Below are 21,484 nucleotides of genomic sequence, written 5' to 3'. Positions count from 1 at the left end.
AAGCCAACAATATATTATATACTAACATTTGTTTTCATATACTAGAAATAAAATAGGGTCAAAGTGAATTATGTGAATAGTGCAAAAAGTCAAAACATGTCGAGTATTAAGGGATGGAGGGAGTAATTACTAACCTAGCCCTACAAACCCTAATCCATGTACACTATATATACAATCTTCTGATAAAAAAAATAACCACGGAATTATATTTCCTATTGGGTGACAGAGTTCTAAGAGAGTCCAACTCGAGGCATGATAAAGTTGTAACCCTAATCTCCTCATTAAGTACTCACCGAGGAAAAGAAAATGACTTGACAGTGATCAACCTCTCAGCCGCCACACAGAAGCAATTACAAATCCACTCACCCAATGAACCGAAGCAGCCATCAAACTCGAACCAACTAGATGGACGCTCCAATATCCTACCTATACAGGAATGTGATCGGCCTAAGGGTCCCAACAGAGAAGACCCTCTTTGTGGGACGCCCAATGAGCATGCCGTACTTGATCACGGCAAACCACCTGACCCACATTCTCGAAGTGCGAATGGAGTCTTGGATGGATCAGAACCCGGAGCAGCCGGAGTTGGTAGTCAGTTTGATGCTACCCAATAAAGTCTCTCGCCTTATGCGCCTCATAAGCCAAGCGTATGTATCCTCGTTACCCTCAATCACAAGTTTAATGGAACGCCGCATACCTAATTTTGTTGTTGACTCACTTACAATATCATGCATGATCTGGAATGTTCAAGGAGCGGGAAGTAGCTCTTTTATTACTTCGCTAAAAGAAATCATTCGAACAAACAAACCCGTTGTGTTGGCTTTGGTTGAAACCCACATGCGAGGGGAGCAGGCCCAAAAAATTGCTCGAATTTTAGGCTATTCTGGCCATACCAGAGTGGACGCTCGAGGATTTAGCGGGGGAATCTGGATTTACTGGAAAAGTGAACAAGTCACTGTAGAACCTATTCACAAACATGAACAATACATTACTCTGGATATCTCGAAAGTGGAAGGAGAACCATGGTATTTCACGGTTGTATATGCGAGCCCGGACCCGACTCGTCGAAGAGATCTTTGGAGAGAACTAAAGGAATTCGCGTCGAATCATAATCAACCATGGCTCATTGCAGGCGATTTTAACGATACCCGCTTCCCAAGTGAAAGAAACACTTCTTGTCCAGATACTACTCGACGGTCTGTTGCCTTCAATAGTTGGGTCAATGATATGGAACTGTTAGAAGTTGAATTTGTAGGAGCAACACATACTTGGGCCCGTGGTGTTAATCCTGAAACTAGGAAGAGTGCCCGTCTTGATAGAGCGCTTTGCAATACAGAATGGGGGCTACGGTTCGAGCAAGCCAAAGTGAGACATCTTCCAGCCATCTCTTCCGACCACTGTCCCTTGTTAATTTCGCCAAATGGATTCGCACCACTCCAATTAATCGATGAACAAACCTTTTCGCTTTCAAGCAGTTTGGCTTACCCATGAAAACTTCCAAGAATTTGTCACTAGCAAATGGAGGAGAGCAGAGCCACTGGGAGATGCCTTGAAAAAGTTATCGGAGGATTTGCAAGTATGGAGTAAGGAAGTTTTTCACAACATCTTTCGTAGGAAGAGATCGTTACTCGCTCGAATAGAAGGGGTGTAGAAAGCCCTTGTTTCGAATGCCCATCAAGGCCTCCTAAAACTTGAAGCTAGACTTCGAAGAGAACTGGATGACATTCTAAAGGAGGAAGAACTATATTGGTACCAGAAATCGAGAGTCACATGGCTAAAGAATGGTGATCGAAATACCACGTTTTTTCAACTGAGCACAATAGTGAGAATTTGGCGCAACAAAATTGTAGCTATTAAGGGTGATGATGGGTCCTAGATACATGACAAGGAGTCGATTAAGACGCATGTCACTAACTACTTTGCTACGCTGTTCACAGATGAAGGTGGTGATGATGAATACAACATCCCCATGGATGTTTTCCCCGAACTCCCTTTGTCAGTATGGAGAACCCTCGAACGTCCATATACACGTTTGGAAATTGAAGAAGTGGTCAAGGCAATGGGCTCGCTGAAAGCCCCGGGACCTGTTGGGTTCCAAGCCCTATTTTTCCAAAAAATTTGGGAACTGATCAAAGAGAATGTATTCACTTAAGTCTTAAATGTCCTTGAGGGAAAGGGTATCCCACCACACTTGAATGACAATAATCACCCTCATCCCCAAGATTGAACATCCAGAATATGCGGCCCAATTCAGGCCCATCGGCCTTTGTAATGTAGTGTACAAGATAATCAAGAAAGTGATTGTAAACCGCATAAAACCCATGCTGCCGAAACTCATCTCGAATACCCAGGGAAGCTTTGTCCCGGGTCGCCAGATTACTGATAACATTGTCATTGTTCAAGAGGTCATCCACACCATGAAAAGGAAGCAAGAAACCAAAGGGTATATGGCAATAAAAATAGATTTTGAGAAAGCGTACGTCTACGCTGGAATTTTATCAAATATACCCTCGATCAAATGCACATGCCACTTCGCCTAGTCACCACAATCATGGAGTGTGTTAGTACGGCTTCTTTGCAAGTCTTATGGAATGGTGAGCCTTCCGACAGTTTTAAACCTAGCCGGGGCATTCGCCAAGGGGACCCCCTTTCGCCCTATTTATTTGTGATGTGTACGGAACGCCTCTACCAAACCATAGAAGAGGCGATCATCTCCCAACAATGGAAGCCTATTCGGGCAAGTCGTGATTGAAGGAAATAATGCCCTTGGTCCGAGTATGCATTCAATGCTAAGTCTAATAAATGCGGTTCAGTATTAATTATACAAGTTAATAATTCAGTAAGATCAAGTGAACTGTATGCCTAGCTAGAGGCCGCTTCAGTTCAAGTGGAGTTAGTAATATTAATCCACAGCTTACTCGTGACTGAACCCGTAAGGTCACACAAATAGTACGTGATGAAGGAAATAATGTCCTTGGTCCAAGTGTGCATATAATATTAAGTCTAATAAATGCGGTTCAGTATTAATTAACAAGTTAATAATTCAGTGAGATCAAGTGAGATGAATGCCTAGCTAGAGGCCGCTTCATTTCAAGTGGAATTAATTATATTAATCCACATCTTACTCTTGACTGAACCCGTAGGGTCACACAAATAGTACGTAAACGGATCAAGTATTTAATGGCATTAAATACTCCATCTATGGATATTCGAAATCGACGGATCTTGGTTCCAGTGGGAGATGAGATCGTCAAAGGAAAGAAATGATGTAACACCCCGACCTCTAATTCAATTATTAAAGCATAATTAGCAGCGGACTTAACCTAATTCGGTCCGGGCATTACCTGCCGTAACTTCCTTTTTGGAAATTACAAGGCAAACATCAATCATATGCTATTAAATACTCCAAAATATATATATATAATCCTTTATATTATCAAAATGAAAGTACCTAAAAAGTATTTAATTAAAACTATTAAACTATTAAAACTGTAAGCATAAGCTAGGTGGATAATATTAAAGTGAAATTCCTCGCCACTACTCGTCTCCATTGATCCCCGCAGTACCTAAAACAGAAAACAAAAACGTTGAGCCGAAGACTCAGTAACGAGCTATTCTAGCAACGTAAATTCATTTCAATTCATTTTATTTAATAACACAGGGAGAATAGAATAATTTAAAACATTTTATAAAGTCCTTTATTTAATTCATTCATAACTTTAGGGTGCACATGCTAGCCGTGGCAAGTATGACATGGTGGAACGTCTTCCACGATGGACCGTTGTCCATAAACATGGGGCCTTGGCCCGAAAACATGAGAGCCTTAGCTCAATGGGCGGATGCCCCATGGGTACATGCATGACCGAGAATCGTAACCTGTGAACATATACTGCCAAACGGGCTAGGTATTTCACTTTCATTTATCATGTTTCGTTTAATTTTACATTTTAGCCTTTTTACTTCGGTTGAAGTAACATATTTCCTTTGGATCATACGATCAAAATAAATTATCATTCCTGTCATGGTTTCTTATAAACATTATTTTATAAGAATATTCAATCAATCATAATATAAGGAATATTTTCATCAAATCATATCATAATAAATAATTCAATAAAATCATATTTCATTTCCCGCAATTCATAAAACATGTCAAAACATTCATTTAATAAATTAATCATAACGTTGTAATTTCATAATCGCATTTATAAGGGAATTGCGGGTACTAGCAATAGCCGTTACCTAACTCCGCGATTCGCTAGGGATTTGCCTGGGTTCGTTCGTCCTGAGCTCTGAGTCCAATTTCTTTAAAAAGTAGTAAATAATTGAATTAGTACTAAAATCGATAAATAATTATAAAATCAATATTTTATAAATCATAAATTTTATAAGTAATGGATTTATAAATAACGAATTTTAATAAAAATGTAATTTCGAAATTTAACGAAATATTATTATTGTTACTCGGATTTTTAATCAAAATACATACAAGTTTTTAAATCAATTTTTTTATGAAAGTATTTGTTTAAATTTCATTTTGGATAAATAACACTAGAATCCTATTCTCATAAAATCGATAATAAAACCTGAAAATAATAAACAATTTTATTAGTAAATATACATTTTACAAAAATTATTAAATCCTAAGAATTGATAAATTAGATTCTGAAAATTATAAATCAGGCTTAACTCACCCAAAAAGCCCAAATTATAAAATGGCCCAATCTGAATTTAGGTTTGAGGGAGGATAAAATCAAGTTTCAAATGAAACTGATTCCTTTCTTTTTCTTTCAAATGAAGGCACGAACAGGGGAGGGGAGAGGAGACGCACGAGGAGGAGGAAAGGGAGGAGGGAGGAGGGAAAGGTGGCGACTGGGCTTAGGTGGCTCGACGCCGGAGGGCGGTGAGGGTGGTGGGGTTTTGGTGGTGGCAGAACGAAGGGAGAGAGGGAGAAAGGGGCGCGAAGTGGCCGAAAAACAGGGGAGGTTGGGGTGGTTCTTGGCGGTTTTGGGCGGCGGATCGCCGGATTTTTAGGAGCGGAGGTTGGTTGGAGAGATGATGAGGGTGGCTGGAGGTAGTGGTGGTTGTCGCGGTGGTGCTGCAAAGAGAAAAGGGAGAGGGGACAGGGGAGTGTCGAAGGAGAAGAGCCGGGACGAGGGGTGGAGTGTGCGGTGGTGCTGGGGCGACGGTGGTCAGGGTGGTTGAGGTGGTTGTGAGAATGGTGGTGCACGGTGGTGGCTGCGGTGGTGGAAGACGGTGGTTGATGGTGGTTGGTTGGATTGAATCACCAAAAATAAGGAGTGAGATTGAAATTGAAATTGTGTTTTGTTTGTTGTTGAAATTCCACCTTAATTTTCTGAATTTGTATATGGGAAGTGTGATGAACAAGGGAGTGTACTTGGGGTCCAAGCATCTGCATTTGGACTGAATTGAGGGAAGGAAGGAAGTTTTTGTCTTCCTAGTTTGTGCGTGGGGAGCAAGGAAATAAAGCAGACATTTTTTTTTTTAAAAATATAATTCACAATTTTGGCAAAATTTCAGAAATTGCTAAAAATAGGAATGTTTAAGTAAAAATAATTCTTATAAAAAAAAATTATCGTTAACGAAAATAAATAAAAAATTCGTTTATAAATTTATCGTTTAAAATAAATCGTAAAAAAGATTAAAATAACGAAATTTGATTATTCATAATTTAATTAAAACGAAATCAAGTCAATAAATATTTTTAATTTTAATAAATCGAATTTAAAATTTCGGGGTATTACATTCTTATCCCCTTAGAAAAAGTTTCGTCCTCGAAACTGGAGCTCAGTCGAACTAGCCATTCATAGAAATCATACAATTCATACTTATTCGTTCTATTCGCTAGACAAACATGGCGGAATAACATTATAACATAATCATTCAAGTAGCATATTAAAATTCATACATATTATCGTTTCTAAACGAATAACTGGGGATATTTCGATCTCATTTGCGCTTCGACTTCCCATGTGGCTTCAGATGTCAAGTGATTGGCCCACAAGACTTTAACCATTGGAATTACTTTGCTTCTAATTCGTTTCTCTCTTCGTTCTAGAATTTCAATTGGTTTCTCCTCGTAAGTCAAATCGTTTCGCAATAACAAGGGTTCGTGCGTAATCACATGGCTAGGATCAGGAACATATTTTCTTAACATCGACACGTGGAACACGTTATGCACCTTTTCCAAGTCGGTTGGTAAAGCTAGTCGATATGCTACTGCACCTACTCTTTCTAGTATCTCATATGCGATGTATCTTGGGCTCAACTTTCCTGTTTGACCAAATCTCATTATTCCTTTCGTTGGCGAAATTTTCAAGAACACGTGATCTCCAACCTCAAACTCTAGAGGTCTTCTTCGTTGGTCTGCATAACTCTTTTGCCTACTTTGCGCTTCCATCATTCTTGATTGGATTAAACGAATCTTGTCAGTTGTTTCTTGAATCAATTCTGGTCCTATAATATGTGCTTCATCAATATCACTCCAACACAACGGCGTTCGACATTTCCTTCCATAAAGAGCTTCGTACGGTGCCATACCAATGGTGGCCTGATAACTGTTGTTGTATGAAAATTCAACCATAGGTAGAAACTTTTCCAAATTCCTTGAAAATCTAAAGCACATGCTCTCAACATATCCTCAACAATCTGGTTAGTGCGTTCTGTTTGTCCATCAGTCGTTGGGTGAAATGCAGTACTGAAGTTAAGTTTCGTCCCAAGAGCTTTCTGCAATTCTTTCCAATAGGTTGATTGATATCTCGTATCACAATCAGAAACAATCGAACTAGGCACTCCATGCAATCGCACAATAGTGTTCACATATAGTTCAGCAAGTTGATCTAAACTTGAATTGCTCTTCATTGCTAAGAAATGCGCTGACTTCGTTAATCGATCAACAATAACCCAAATAGCATTCATTCCCTTGGTTGATCTTGGTAAACCTATGATAAAATCCATTGAAACTGAATCCCATTTCCATTCTGGCACATCCAGAGGTTGCAACAAACCTGCTGGTCTTTGATGCTCGATCTTGATTCTCTAACACGTCAAACATTTAGCCACATATTCTGCCACTTCTTACTTCATGTTGCTCCACCAATACCTTTGTCTTAAATCCTTATACATCTTATCTCCTCCAGGGTGAATCGAGTATGGTGAACTATGAGCTTCTTCTAAAACTCTCTTTTTCAACTTCTCATCATTTGGCACACATAATCTTCCCTGAAACCTCAACGTGCCATCTTCTTGAATGACAAAACTAGGTGACTTCCCATTTTCCACTTCACTCCTTATTCTTTCTAATTGCAAGTCCTTACATTGTGCTTCCTTAATTTCATCAATCAAAGTTGGCTTCATTACCAACACATTCAAACAAGGATTTCCTTTCATGATAAACTCAATTTCCATCTTTTGTAGATCATATTGGTTGGCTCGGGAAAAAGTTAGGATAGAATTTAGGTGAGACTTCCGACTTAATGCATCTGCAACAACGTTAGCCTTTCCGGGATGATATTGAATATCAAGATCGTAATCTTTAAGAAGTTCTAACCACCTACGTTGTCTCATGTTGAGTTCTTTTTGGGTGAAAATATACTTAAGACTCTTATGGTAGGTGAAAATTTGACACGAAACTCCATACAAATAATGTCTCCAAATTTTGAGGACAAAAACAACAGCTGCAAGTTCGAGGTCATGGGTAGGGTAATTTTGTTCATGAATTTTGAGTTGGCGTGAAGCATAAGCTATAACTTTTCCGTTTTGCATCAAGACACATCCTAACCCATTCTTAGAAGCATCATTATAAATTACAAATCCGTCAGTTCCAGATGGAAGGGTAAGAATAGGGGCAGTGGTGAGACGTTTCTTAAGTTCTTGAAATGCACATTCACAATCATCATTCCACACAAATTTGGTATTCTTTCTAACTAATCGGGTTATGGGTAAGGCAACCTTAGAAAAGTCTTGAACGAATCTTCGATAATATCCAGCTAAACCCATAAAACTTCGTACTTCAGATACATTAGTTGGTCTAGGCCATTCCACAATTGCTTTTATTTTCTCAGGATCAACAGATACACCTTTCTCAGAGATAATATGACCTAAAAATGATATTTCCTTAAGCCATAATTCACATTTTGACAGCTTAGCATATAACTAGTTTTCAATCAACATATCTAACACTTTTCTCAGATGCTCCTCGTGTTCCTCATTACTCTTAGAATATACCAAAATATCATCAATGAAAACAACTACAAACTTATCAAGGTATGGTTTAAAAATACGGTTCATCAAATCCATAAATACAGCTGGCGCATTGGTTAACCCAAAAGGCATCACAACAAACTCATAGTGACCATAGCTAGTTCTAAAGGCTGTCTTTGGAATATCCTCAGATTTAATTCGAAGTTGATGGTAACCTGACCTCAAATCAATCTTAGAAAACACTTTTGCACCTCGAAGTTGGTCAAACAAATCATCAATACGGGGTAAAGGATACTTATTCTTAATGGTAATCTTGTTTAACTCTCGATAATCTATGCATAACCTCATAGTTCCGTCCTTTTTCTTCACAAACAAGACAGGGGCTCCCCAAGGTGAAACACTAGGTCGAATATATCCTTTTTCAAGTAACTCATCTAATTGTTTCTTTAATTCTTGTAACTCGGCTGGTGCCATTCTATATGGTGCCTTAGAAATAGGGGTGGATCCTGGAATTAATTCAATGCTGAAATCTAATTCTCTTGGTGGGGGCATATTAGGTATTTCTTCTGGAAAAACACGTGGGTACTCACAAACAACAGGTATGTCGGTAATGGTAGGTCCGGAGGTATTTAAGTCAATAACACTACACAGATAACCCGATAAACCACTCTCGATCATTTTACGTGCTCTCAAAGCATGGACAATTTGAATCGTTGGTTTTATTACTAACTTATGGAATGAAACTCTATCTCCATTTGGCGTTTTAAGGGTCACCCTTTGCCTCGAACAATTAAGGTTAGCTTCATACTTAGTCAACCAATTCATTCCCATGATTACATCAAATTCAGATAGGTCAAAAGCTATTAAGTCTGCTCGAAACTCAACTTTCTCTATTACAATAGGGCAATCCTTATACATGGTTCTACATTTCACAATTTCTCCACTAGGTAGGGAAACACTAATAGCATGAAAGTCACAACATGGTTTCAAACTTAAACATTTAGCAAACAATGGTGAAATAAAGGAATGTGAAGCTCCAGAACCAAAAAGAACATGGGCAGGTAACGAATGGATAGAAAAGGTACCGGTGATAACATTATCATCCTCATCTGCTTCATCTTGTCTCATCACAAAAACTCTTCCAGTTGGCGGTGGTCGAGGTGGGTTGCGGTTTGAACCTGAGGCGTTGTTGTTGTTACGACCACGATCGTTGTTAGTTGGAACTGGTCCTCTTATGGTTGACGTCACTTGATTTGGGAAATCTCTGACGTAATGATCATGACTTCCACATCGGTAACAAGCATTTGTGCCAACACGACATTCACTCTCAACATGACTCCTTTTCCCACATTTGGCACATCTTTGCGACCGATTGTTCCTTCCTTGAAATCCTTGTCCCCTATTATTTCCTTGATTACCATCATTCCTCCTTTGATTTCCCTGGTAACTTTGGTTAGGCTTCTTTGCTCCTCCTTGGCTCTGGTTATCATTTCTCCTTTTATACCCAACATTCTTCGCTTCTCGAAGTAGTACCACTCGCTCCACATTAGCTGCAATATCAACCATATCCTGGTATGAAGTAAACCTCTGAGTGGACAACCTATCCTGGTACTTAAGGTGCAGACCTCGTTCGAAACGGTTCATCTTGGACTGCTCTGTCGACACCAAGTCTGGCGCGAACCTTGACAACTCCATAAACTTATTTGCGTATTCCAACACGCTCATTGTTCCTTGTTGCAAGTGTAGAAATTCATCTTCTTTTTGTTTCCTCAAGGATGGTGGATAAAACTTGTCTCTCATTAACTTATGTAGTTCGTTCCAACCAAATCCAGGCCCATTCTTTCGTTCCTTGTTAATTTTCCACCATAATCCTGCTTGACCCGTCAAGTAAAATACTGCGAAATCAACTCTCCATTTCTCAGGGCATTGCAGGGTTTCAAACAACTGATCAATGCGACTTATCCAATCCTCGAACTCAACTGGATCGGGCTTTCCATCATAGGACGGTGGGTTGAGCGACGAAAATTTCTTGAGCATCGTTGCGCTCTAGTTCCCACTAACATCTTTCTTTTTCCGAGAATCATGGACTAATTCGGCCAACATTGCACTCACATTTTCCAATCGTTCCATCCTTTCCTCGTGGCCATTAACATGGACATACTCCTCGTGAGTAATGTCGTTATCATCGTGAACATGATGCTCGTTGCGAGCTCCGTTGATAGCATCAATGGTCGACATTCTGCATAACATATCTTATCAGATTGAAGCGAAATAATAATATAAAATAAACCCTTTGATCCCGTTCTTACACTCACGCTCATATTCATTTTAAATTAGCAGGATTTTAGAACATTCTTTTTAACTCATTCCTTAAAATTCTTTACTTAAAGCCTAATGAATTCTATTCGTGCGAAAACCCGTAAGGTTTAGCACTTATGGTCCAGAAACTGGCTCTGATACCAAATTGTAACACCCCGACCTCTAATTCAATTATTAAAGCATAATTAGCAGCGGAATTAACCTAATTCGGTCGGGGCATTACCTGCCGTAACTTCCTTTTTGGAAATTACAAGGCAAACATCAATCATATGCTATTAAATACTCCAAAATATATATATAATCCTTTATATTATCAAAATGAAAGTACCTAAAAAGTCTTTAATTAAAACTATTAAACCATTAAAACTGTAAGCATAAGCTAGGTGGATAATATTAAAGTGAAATTCCTCGCCACTACTCGTCTCCATTGATCCCTGCAGTACCTAAAACAGAAAACAAAAAACGGTGAGCCGAAGACTCAGTAACCACTAGTGGAAAAAGGGTCATTTGCATCGCACATTTAAGTGCATTTGCGTCGCACATTGTGCGTGGCAAAAGCTCTCGACGCAAATGACTAAAAGTCATTTGCGTCGCACATTTGTGCGTTGCAAATGACCCTTATTTGCGTCGCACATTAAGAAAATGTGCGAGGCAAATGACTTTTCAGGCACCATGTTGAAAAGTCATTTGCCACGCACATTAGCTTAATATGCGACGCAAATGACTTTTCATGCGCCAAAAAAATAAGTCATTTGCCACGCACAATAGCTAAATGTGCGACGCAAATGACAATTTGAGCGCCAAAAAAGTAAGTCATTTGCCACGCACAATAGCTAAAAGTGCGACGCAAATGACATTTTTGAAAAAATGTTGAAAAGTCATTTGCGTCGCTGTTTTACTAAAAGAGCGACGCAAATGACTTTTTGGATATTTTAAAAAAATTGCTGCTGATTTTATTTAATCTACAGATTAAATAAAATAAGCAGCTTTTAATACTACCAAAACACAAAATGCAAATATAGTGACATTCAATTTAAACAAAATTCCATAATGTTAAAAGTTACAGAAATTATCAAAAAACAAAAATATGGTATCGAAGCCGGAAAGATATACCGGAGCACCAACATCTAGACCTTACGGTTATAATATTCTATAGGGGAAATCCATGTAAGGACCCATCCCAAAAAAAGTGTTACTGGAGTCTTCATGGACTTCCTTATATGGTAGCACAAACTTATTCGCAAAACGAGACTCCTCTAAAATCTTCTCTAGGCATTTTCCAACCACACTTAAGTTAGCGGATTTGTCACCATGCATCGCTGAAACAATATCCGTCCTACAAATTCCATATTGATTTAGGCCTCAAGAATGCATTGCTACTTGCAACAACATAACATTACAAATTATCTACAAAAGAAGACTGATTACAAGTCCGGCCAGAGGCAGAAAACTGTTCTATTTTTTCAAGGTGTGAATACAAGTCAGATTAATTTGAAATTGACAAAAAATATATACTTCGTACTAAATATCCCTTTTTCAAAATTTTAGAATGAACTGAACAGAAGAACTTAAGACCATTCTTCCAATAAGAAAGTGAAAAGAAGAGATATGATGATTGACATGCTAAATACATAGTTTCTCATGACACTTGGGCCAATCATACAACATATAAATAATGCTTGCTACTGACCTTCGTGCTTCGTCACCACGTCGTTTGGCATCCATCTCCTTGGTTGGTGGATATTTTGGAAGCGTTGATGGATCACAAGCAAGAGGTTCAGCACTGAAAACTGCACAGGTCAAAATAAAACAAGAACCTTTATGAATCCAAAGAAAACAAACCATTAGGAATTTTAAGAGCGTAGTTTTTAAATAATGTCCCTTCCGGCAATAGATGTACTTGTCTGTTTTATAACAAAAAATGGTTGTTCACTGGTTTATCTCCCAATGCATGGGAAATTTCAATGGAGAAATCAACCTAAGATTGACATGTACAATATAGATCAAAATTTCCATAAATAAGAAATCATGTAAAGAGATTATAAGCCATAAAAACGGCAGAGAAGACCTATGAAAACAAGAAACGAGGTAAACAACAAAGGGTTGATATCTAGAAGATTCTAATAGAATGAAACATGTACTATATCCGTCCTAGAATAATAACATTCCTATTTTAGTACATTCCGAGAAGAAGGGGAAAAAGAAAAGCCCACTTTCTAGAGTTTCTATATCTAGTTCTGGTGGATAAAATTTGAACTGCACCATAATACCTTAATGATAGACATAACTACAAATTTCATAAAGACAACATTGGGTAAGGTGAAGATTAGAAAAAATTAAAAACTGAAGGACAATAATGGTAATTTTTTATCCGTCCTAGAATAATAACATTCCTATTTTAGTACATTCCGAGAAGAAGGGGAAAAAGAAAAGCCCACTTTCTAGAGTTTCTATATCTAGTTCTGGTGGATAAAATTTGAACTGCACCATAATACCTTAATGATAGACATAACTACAAATTTCATAAAGACAACATTGGTAAGGTGAAGATTAGAAAAAATTAAAAACTGAAGGACAATAATGGTAATTTTTTGATTCCTTAATAGTGACCGCAAATCAAATATGTGTCACATTATTCAGGGATTGAGGGAGTGTTAAGAAGATTCATGGACAAAGGCTTGAAAGGCAACATTTGTATCCTTTCCGAAAAACGAAGCCGTTATTTAAGAAAATGAGCACACAAAGTACCTGGAAAAGGCAGTGTTTAAGATCATTCATACTCTAACTCTCCAAGTAAGAAACCACTTAATTTCCAAATAATGCAGAAATAAAGAAAAACAGAAACAATTCTTAGAGAGCCCAGCCTGAAAGACAACAACTAAACAAGAATAACAAAGTAAGAACAAAATGGTATGTATAATGTATAATGTATCAGCAAACTAATAAGATTCAAGTTTTGAGCGGAGTAAAATTTTGGTGACTTACCAGGTATTGAGCAAGGGAGCCATCAGCAAGCACCTCATCGGCAATTCTGCTCTTCCTCTCCTTTTTATTGAGCCTACTAGAAAAATAATCTGATGCTGACTCCACTACAGTACCCACCTACATAGTTAAACAAATAGCCATAAGATCAATCTCTACCAGAAGTCCAGAATAGCAGCTTGGAGTGCTGCGACAAACACTTGAGGCTAGATTATCAAAATATGAACGAGCTAACTACCTGTTCCAAGTACTCCTGGGGGGACTTGATGCATCGAATAGCAGCTTGGAGTGCTGTAACAAAGTCCTTCTCGTGATCAGATCCAAAACCTGTGGAAATCAGATAAAATTTGTCGTTAAAGATGTCATTTTCCAGTTTTCATTTCCAAAAGAAGGACAAATTTCTAGGCTTTATTCTTTTATAAGTTCAGACGAGTTCTGATATGGAAAAACTTTTCCTGTACCAGACTGGGCTTGCTGAATAACATCAAGACCCTTGCAGAATGGGACTATTCCCCTCTGTTGAATAGCAGAAGGTTTCTCGAAACCTGATAACGTATAGAGTTCCATTTTCAAATAACTAAAACAAAAACAATAAAAAAGAATGTAGGATTGAAATTTACCATAAGCATAGATTCCTCTAAGAAGATTCTCTGCCAAACCCATTTTATCGAAGCTTTCATAAACCTCGTCATATGAAGTGAAGAAATCACTTCCTTCCTCAGAAAGCCTTCATTGTCATGGAGTAAATGAAAATCAGTGATAAAACAATAAAACTTTCGCAGATTATGTATTACAGCAAACTAGTCAACTTACAATTCACTCATTTTGCTGTCATACTGGCGAGCATCATACTGGGAACCTTCAGGTGCAACTCCTGCCATGACTGCATTGATCAAACAACCATTAGAATCTACAAAAACCCAAACTCTTTGAACGCAATAAGATAGATTTTCGGACAAAACTAGAACGAGAAAATCTATTTATTTCAATTGAAAATCATCCATAAGAGACCACAAAAATGAAAAATCAATGCTTTCCTAAAATACAGAACCAATGCTTTACCACGAGACCACAAAAATCAATGAATAGAAACAGTGCCAAAAAAAAGCTATCTATGTTTCGCATCTGCACAAATCTAGGGTAATTTTACGGAAACAAGTTACATGTTTCGGTACGATTCGATCTTTCGGGCCTAAACAATCACCATGTGCTAATAAATATTATGGAATATCTAATTACATGATAGAACTCTCTAATATAGTTAATTATTTAGGCAAACAATATAGAATACACAAACCAACACATCTATGAAATCAATCATAAACTACAAGCATGAGAGTACCTAACACCATACATAAAACTACAAGCAAACTCTCTCTAAGCTTCGTAGATTTATTGGTGCTCGGTTATACTAGAATTGATCTCATGTGGATTAACAAGACAAATAAAGATCACATAATTCACTTTTTTTAGTACAACGAGTTTATATGGCCTCACAAGTCTGTATACATCCTATGTATAACCTCAAATGATATCGAAACAGTAATTCTAGGTTTCCAACAGGCTGAACAATATGGAATTCTTGAACTACCAACAAGAAACCACACCATAAAGCATATGCGAACAAGGTATGCAAAATAAATTATTATTAGTGAGATTGATGACCATATCAATGTTTGACAGGAACAGAAATACGATTGAGATCAGCTAATTGACAAATCCATGAATAAAGAGTCGACATCACAAACAGAGAGATAAAAAACCCGAATACCATCGACACCCAGTTAACTAACTCACTATTCATTCACTGATATATTCCATTTTTCATGTGATTTTTCTCAATATTTATTACTCTACTCGAGCTAGATACTGTTAGGTTATGATACATATGACAATTCATAAATCATGCGGAAAAACCATAAAGCCAGGAAAACATATTATTTACACATAATCATTTAGCATAGCTTAGATGCATACTCTTTGTTGCGTGCCTTCCCTAGCTGCGCCCGAACCGAACAAGAACAAGTCTTTAGGACTCCAAGTGTCGTCCCTCCGTAGATAGTCCACAGCACGTCCGGATCCGCCTTAAGATTGACCAACTAGAATCGCCCTTAAGGTACTACTTATTTTCGGCTAAATGGGCAAGAGTTATGGCTGATTTTTCTGCTTAAAAATCCTAGCTTTGAATACTTGAAAAGTTATATATAAATAATGACCCTAGGCCCTTATTTATAGAGGTATGGAAAAGGAATTGGAATCCTATTAGGATACTAATTTATTTAATTAGAATCCTGCTAGGACTCTATTTAAATAAACTTTATCTAATAGGTTTAGGATTTAATCTTTTATCGAATCCCGATAGCTTTAGGATTCGCACACGAGCATCGCACGAGCACCGTACACCCGCGCAGGCCTTGCGGCCCACGCTGAGCGCACAGCGCTCGGCCCATGCTACTGTCCGCGCGCGCCCATGGCTTCGGTTGTGCCTGGCTTGCGCTGGGCCTGGTCGAGGCTTTGGCGTGTGTTGGTGATGCGTGTGGCTTGCTGGGCGATGGCCTGGCTTCGTGCTGGGCCTTCGTCTAACGAGCCTCGTCCGATGCTAATTCGTACGATACGCTTTCGATTAAATTCCCGATTCCGGAATTTATTTACGATACGAACAATATTTAATATTTCCGATTCCGGAATTAATTTCCGTTTCGAAAAAATATTTAATATTTCCGTTTCCGGAATTATTTTCCGATTCCGATAATATTTCCGTTTCTGACAATATTTCCGTTTCCGGCAATATTTCCGATTCCGGCAATATTTCCATTTCCGATAATATTTTCCGATACGTACCATGTTTCCGTTTCCGGCAACATCTACGACTTGGATAATATTTATATTTCCGATACGATCCATATTTCCGTTTCCGGCAATATCATCGTTTCCGGAGTATTCATTTCTTGCCTGTGACGATCTCAGCTCCCACTGAAACCAAGATCCGTCGATTCCGAATATCCATAGATAGAGTATTTAATGCCATTAAATACTTGATCCGTTTACGTACTATTTGTGTGACCCTACTGGTTCAGTCAAGAGTAAGCTGTGGATTAATATCATTAATTCCACTTGAACTGAAGCGGCCTCTAGCTAGGCATTCAGCTCGCTTGATCTCACTGAATTATTAACTTGTTAATTAATACTGAACCGCAATTATTAGACTTAATATAGAATGCATACTTGGACCAAGGGCATTATTTCCTTCAGTCTCCCACTTGTCCTTAGGGACAAGTGTGCATTTCCTAATTCCTTTGTCGCTCGATGCTTGCTCTTGAACATAAGGTAAGAGTTGTCATCCTTATTATGTCCAGAGGTGTTCCTCGGTTTCAGAGTTCAACTGATCAAATAAACAGATAATCATAGCCTATGATTCATCCGAGCACGGCCATGCATTTCACAGTTTCTAGCTCTCGGAGTGGCCTTGTACAACTTTTAAGCATCTCATCCCGATTTATGGGAGGACAATCCCAATCTTGCAATCTTGAGATTAGACTTCGTTTGATAGGTGATTACCTGAGCGATGCCTTTATAGCCTCCTTTTACGGTGCGACGGTTGGTCAACGTCAAAGCAACCAGTTCTCAAACAAGTAATCTCAAATCACTCAGGTATTGAGGATTTAGTGTCTAATAATTTTAATGAAATTTACTTATGACAGATTTTCATCTCTTACAGTAAAGTTTCATAGGTCTTGTCCGATACTAGTCTTCCCAAAGTAAGTATCTATGCAAATGATTATGACATTGCCATGTCCACATAGTTCAAGAAACAGAACTACTAGTCATCTTGCATTCTAGTCGTCTAACGTTTTCTATGCGTCCAATTTTATAGAAAACTCCGACTAGGGACCATTTTCAACCTTTGACATTCAAGTTCACTTGATAGACATTTCTTAGTCACAGGACTGGTCCTGACAGTCTATCTTGAATATATCGTCAAATTGAAGGGACTCATCATTTAATACTAAACCAAGATTAAATGGAATATGAAAATACATTTCATATATGATAATTGTTCAACCCCATTGTTTTACAACCATGGGCCTCAAACCCATCTTCTAAAACAGTTAATGGAATTCAAAGCTATGCTTGATTTCCAGTGCTACAACGTGAGTGTTGCTTCTCACTTGTTGCATAGGTTTAGTTATCATGCTTTGCCAATCTTAATATCCCTTTCATCGAATGTTTTTCGAGATAGGATGATAAGATCTTTTGAGTTTGTTTATTATGTGATCTAGTCTTTCTTACTTAAATAGTGGTTCTACGCATTTTGCAATGAAGAACCATCAAGTCAGCAGACATGTGATCCAGCCAAGTTCAGTGAAGAACTTTTAATGTAAACAACTCAGTTTTATTGCTTCTTAGGCAATAAGTACTTCTACTTCAACTTTATAGGTTGCTAGTGATGCTTTGTTTGGAATTACTTATCCAAGCAGTTCACAGATATGTGGAATACTTTCCAGCTGTATCTTAGAACATAGAAATTAATATTTTAATATCCCACGCAACAACTCATGGTCTCCAATCCATGTTGCCATTTCAAAACACGATGCTCTATAGCTCGTCCTTATCAATGGTTAACTCCAAAGGGTCTTGCTTGATCCTTTGCCAGTGTTTATGCGTGTAGCATCAATATTTAGCATATCTTTATTTCCTTGAATCAAGAACTATTCCTATGTACCTTTTCAAGTACCATAAGTATTCTTGATCTCAATCTAGTTGATCTTCACTTAGATCAATAGAGATTGGTATATGTTCGTCATGCCTAAAGTCATACGATACGTTTTTGGCGATCCTCATATTATATCATACATGATAAATTCTTTTGCAGAATAATTCCCAATTGAATTCTATTCATGTAACTTTAGCTTATCTAGTTTCAGTAGATACTAAATTCAGCTAAATTCAGCTAAATTCTTTGACATATAATATAGGTTAAGAATCTCATTTAGACTCTTTGATGTTTAATTTAGTAAATGCTTATACATAGTTCAAACATCCTTTACTTAGATTTATTCACATGGGTCGAATATCTCCAATGGAGACTTTCGTGTTTGATTTAGTAAATGCCATTACTTAATCCAAAACAATATCATAAGATCTTTGTAAATAGATCTTAATACCCAGTATGTACTAAGTTTCGCCATGGTCCATCATTGATGAATAATCTCAAATCTAAGTCATTAGCATTTGAATGTTATTTTACAATAGAGAGATATGTGTGTGATACACATAGGACCAATTAAGTTTTTATGTACTCCCACTAAACTTCTTATATATCTATAAGAATCATGTATATTTTATGAAACTAAAATTCTTATTAGCTTCACTAAAATACAGTTCCAATTCCCAATTGCTTGCTTAAATCTGTACTTAGATTTCATAAGTTAGCATTCGTTTTCAAGCATTTATTTGGATCCACAAATCCTATGACATACCATGTACATAGTTTCTTCCAACATTTGACTGAGGAAGATGTTTTGTCATCCAATTGCCATATGTACCAATATGCAATTATTGCTTGAATTATAGACTTAAGCATTACGATTTTGCATGAGGTTCCAAATCGTGAATTTGCTTGTAACCTTTAGCAACTAATCTAGCTTTGTGTGTGAACACAATTTCATGTTTGATGGTTTTTATCCTTAAAACAAACTTGCAACCAATAGGTGTGAAACTATTCTTGCAAATCAACAAAATTTCAATTTTGTCATCAAAACATTAAGTATGTTTTATGGCCTCTAACCATTTAAAACATTTGAGTCTATATATGGCCTCTAACCATTTTAGGGAATCTGGGTTTCGTCATAGCTGTCTTACAGGTCACAAACTCATTAATCTACATGATAATAGTTTGACTGTAAGTTGTAGGTTTCTTCACTATCTAATAGAAGAATTGCATAGTTTCAGTGACCTGAACTCCATGTTTCTTCACTATCTAATAGAAGAATTTTATAGTTTCAGTGATTTGAATTCTATGCCTACTTGGGTATAGAACATCAAACAATAGAATATCAATAGCCACTTGAAAGTCCTTTGAATATTATGTTCTCCTTGAAGCACTTGTAAAGTCTTCTAAGAGAAGTCTATTCTTTAAAGCCACTTCTAAAGTCCTTAAAGAATAAGTTCGGGTTTTCTGAAGCACTTCGAAAAGCCTCCGGAATGTCCGTTTATGTTTGTTGTTCGCCTCGAAGACTTTCGGGGTCTATTTTCTCCCACTTGTCATTTTGGAAACGAATCTCCAAAAGGACATCATTTCGAGCAAACAAACATTATGTTCTCAAAAATTCGTGGTAGAAACAATACCCTTGTGTCTCATTTGAATAAATCATAATGAAACATATATCTATACTTGGGCCTTAGTTTGTCGAATGACAAACACTAAGCTCCCACTGAGTTTTGCAACTCTCTAGATATATTTTATGAAAAGTTATTCTGAAATTACTTTTCAATAGCTTTGACGAATTTGGTTTAGTTTGGTGGTAGTTGAGCATTTTGTTTTAGAAATTATAGGAAAAGTCCTTATGATTCATCATTAATCGAATCAAGTACTAATTGACTTCGATTATTCCAACTAAGATATGCCATATCTTATGGACCTAGATTGTGAAATTACAACACACAACCATTGATGATCATATTTGGTCTCAAGTAATCATCAACATGATCTAACCTAGATCTATATGATTTCTTGCCAAGTGGATTTTATACTTCTGAATCTTGGAACTACCCAAACAGATTCAACTTATACCACATTTGAGTCAATAAACCTATATTCACTCAAATCCATGTGAAATAATAAAGTCATAAAATCTTTCTTTAGCTTTGAACTCTATTGTCTAGGCGTTCTAACAATAGTTCATATCTTTTGTTACTTTCAACAAGTAAGACTAGTTGTCTTAAATTGATTTAGAAATCAATGAACTTTCAAAAGTCCATCAAAATAGAGCTTTTGAATGTTAACTTATTGATATGGTCTAAGCAACAATGCCAAAGATTAGTGGAACTCAAATCAAGGGGTTGATTTGAACCTAGTAAAGTTCTTTAAAGAGTTGTTTGTTTTAATCAAGCATATTGACCCAACCCGTAAATGACCATTTTATTCAAATAAACAAACAAACAAGCATTGTTTTTGTTCTTCTGAATGTGAGTCTTTCTGTGTTTGAAGCAGAAATTTAGGTATGCTGATTATGGAACAAAATAGCCATTAAGTTCCAGCCTTGAAAGGACTTAAAACAAACTAGATGACCCTACAACTAATGTAGCATTGTCATGCTTCATTTCCCACCTGTAGGCCATTAGTGTAGCCTAGCTTCCATTGTTTGAGTTATTACCGAAGTAAGAACCTCAAGCGGTATATGATACCAAGGAAGTTTGATTGCTAGGTCACTTTTCTTTAAACATAAACTTATAGGTAGAAACGGAATTGTAAATTCCTTTCATTTGTTCCTCGTTTTCCTATTTCTTGTACCCTTTCTTATAGCCTTAAGAATTGAATTCTCTAGTGTTGACTTTTATATTTTGTTAGACATGTCCAATGTCACTCCAACAAGGTTCTTTCCATTTATGTTATGTTGAATATTCTGTTTCAACTAGATGATCTTACCAGAAGCTTCTAATGTTAGGTTATGATACATATGACAATTCATAAATCATGCGGAAAAAAACCATAAAGCCAGGAAAACATATTATTTACACATAATCATTTAGCATAGTTTAGATGCATACTCTTTGTTGCGTGCCTTCCCTAGCTGCGCCCGAACCGAACAAGAACAAGTCTTTAGGACTCCAAGTGTCGTCCCTCCGTAGATAGTCCACAGCACGTCCGGATCCGCCTTAAGATTGACCAACTAGAATCGCCCTTAAGGTACTACTTATTTTCGGCTAAATGGGCAAGAGTTATGGCTGATTTTTCTGC

The sequence above is a fragment of the Spinacia oleracea genome, chromosome 6 (genome assembly GCF_020520425.1).
Source record: "Spinacia oleracea cultivar Varoflay chromosome 6, BTI_SOV_V1, whole genome shotgun sequence".
NCBI lineage: Eukaryota > Viridiplantae > Streptophyta > Magnoliopsida > Caryophyllales > Amaranthaceae > Spinacia > Spinacia oleracea.
The sequence above is the reverse complement of the archived record's forward strand: the minus strand, read 5'-3'. Positions refer to the sequence as shown.